Source organism: Octopus bimaculoides, chromosome 19 (assembly GCF_001194135.2).
Source record: "Octopus bimaculoides isolate UCB-OBI-ISO-001 chromosome 19, ASM119413v2, whole genome shotgun sequence".
Lineage (NCBI taxonomy): Eukaryota > Metazoa > Mollusca > Cephalopoda > Octopoda > Octopodidae > Octopus > Octopus bimaculoides.
The window spans coordinates 34,241,650-34,243,873 of record NC_068999.1 but is presented as its reverse complement, the minus strand read 5'-3'; the positions used below and the strand labels follow the sequence as shown (position 1 = coordinate 34,243,873).

At 36.4% G+C, this 2,224-nt stretch overlaps 1 protein-coding gene across 2 annotated transcripts in view; it reads left to right on the top strand.

Annotated features, from left to right (window-relative positions):
* LOC106883189 (zinc finger protein ZIC 1) overlaps positions 1-2,224 on the top strand; it is a 353,731-nt gene that overhangs the window by 325,814 nt on the left and 25,693 nt on the right. The gene's annotated exons all lie outside the window — the stretch shown is intronic.

Sequence of the window (2,224 nt, the reverse complement as noted above, 5' to 3'; positions counted from 1 at the left end):
CACTACCTGTTATATGCTGGATCCACCTGACCTCCACCTCCTCCTCCACCTCCTACTCCACCTCCTACTCCCCCTCTTCCTCCTCCTCTTCCTACTACTATTTCTTCTTCTTCTTCTTCTTCTTCTTCTTCTTCTTCTTCTTCTTCTTCTTCTTCTTCTTCTTCTTCTTCTATTACTCTACTACTACGAATTTAGCCAACACATATTCATGAAGGTTTATTATAAAATAAAATCAACACGTAAAACAATATAAAATGCAATACATACATACATAGATATATATACACACACACATATATACATACACATATTCATACGCACATACACTCATACACACATATACATACATACATACGCGCACACACATACATACGTACATATATACAAGGATTCGTGCATGCATACGGAAGCATTTGCATGGCTATATGACGTATGCATTATGTATGTATTACGTGTACATATTACGTGTATGTATTATGCATTACCTATTAAGTATGTGTGCGTATTTTGTATGTGTGTATGTATTATGTGTGTCGTTGCGTGTATATACTATGTGTATATTTATATATTGGTAGAGTCTCTAAACGATGCACAGTATGGCCGAATATTAAAGAAGTTTGCTTCTCAATACTAAGGCCCCATGTTCGATCCTACAGTATGGCATCTTGGGTGTATGCCATTTCGTCTCGTCACAGGTCTGCCCAAGCCTTGTGGGCGAAATTATATCGAAACTACATTGAAACTTTTCGGATGGATTGTAACTGTAATAAAAAAAACACTGCTTGTCAGCCACGGTATTTCTGGGTGATACTGGGAAATTCAGCTATTTACTCGTTAATTCAGGAGGAGGTAATTCGGTAGTCCGAACAAATGAAGCGACGTCGTTAAATGACGGAGATACACTATCAACAACACCACGATATAATATTTTTAAGGAGTGAATTAATTTACACTTTATCACTGTCTGAAAACATTTTAAGCTCGCCCATAAATTCATTTGTTGAATCTTATCACCAAACAAGCTGAGTACAGATAGATAGATAGATAGATAGATAGATAGATAGATAGATAGATAGATAGAGAGAGAGAGAGAGAGAGAGAGAGAGAGAGAGAGAGAGAGATAGATAGGTAGGTAGGTAGGTAGGTAGGTAGGTAGGTAGGTAGGTAGGTAGGTAGATAATTAGATAGATAGATGCACAAACATACATAGACACATGTATATATATATATATACATAAATACATACACACACACACACACATACATACACATATATATGTATATATGTAATTTAATATTCAATAATAGGATAAAATCTTTTACAAGAATTTTATGCGTGAGACATTCTTCTATAGTAATGCCCTTATATAAATATATATATATACATATATATATAAATACACGCACACACATATATACATACATGCATACATACACAGATGAAGGGAATGTAAGAAAGATACCTTCCTGGATAGAGAAACAAAAATTGGCTAAGGGTGCACAATGTGTGGATGAGAATCGATGAGAAATGGAACCCAGATATGCAGACTGTACAATTTACTGAGCTAAAGACATGTACCGGCTAACCTACATCTTAAGAAATCGATCATTAGCGTTCTTCCAACGCTCTTGTATGCGTGGCGATGTCTGTGTACACACGTATATATGTATGTATGTATGTATGTATGTATGTATGGATGGATGGATGGATGGATGGATGGATGGATGTTTGTGAGAGAAAAAGGGCAGCTGAAAGAGTGAATTTACACGTAAATTAAACTTCATTAGCGGTTTTAACATCAAATTTTTATGAGAGTGAAAGTATGTGTATATGTGTATATGCGTGAATGTACGTTAATACGTTAATGTGGGCACGAGTGTGTGTATTTCAACATTCCAATTAATACTGCTGCCATCAGACTGATTTCTGGTGAGAAATCGTGAGAATTGAGCCGATCGTTCCTTTTTTGGCTTCACCTCATCCTCCGCTACCCCTTCCTTAGCGCGTGCGTGTGTTTCTGTGCGTGTGTGTGTGTGTGTTTGTGTGTGTGTGTGTGCGTGTGTGCGTGTGTGCGTGTGTGTGTGTATGTGTCTGTATAGATTCGTCTAATGACTTTAAAGAATCAATTGAAATAAATCGATGCATACACACACATACAAGTACGTATGTATATACATATATGTGTGTGAAGCGAGTGTGTGTATACAAATATATTAATGTATA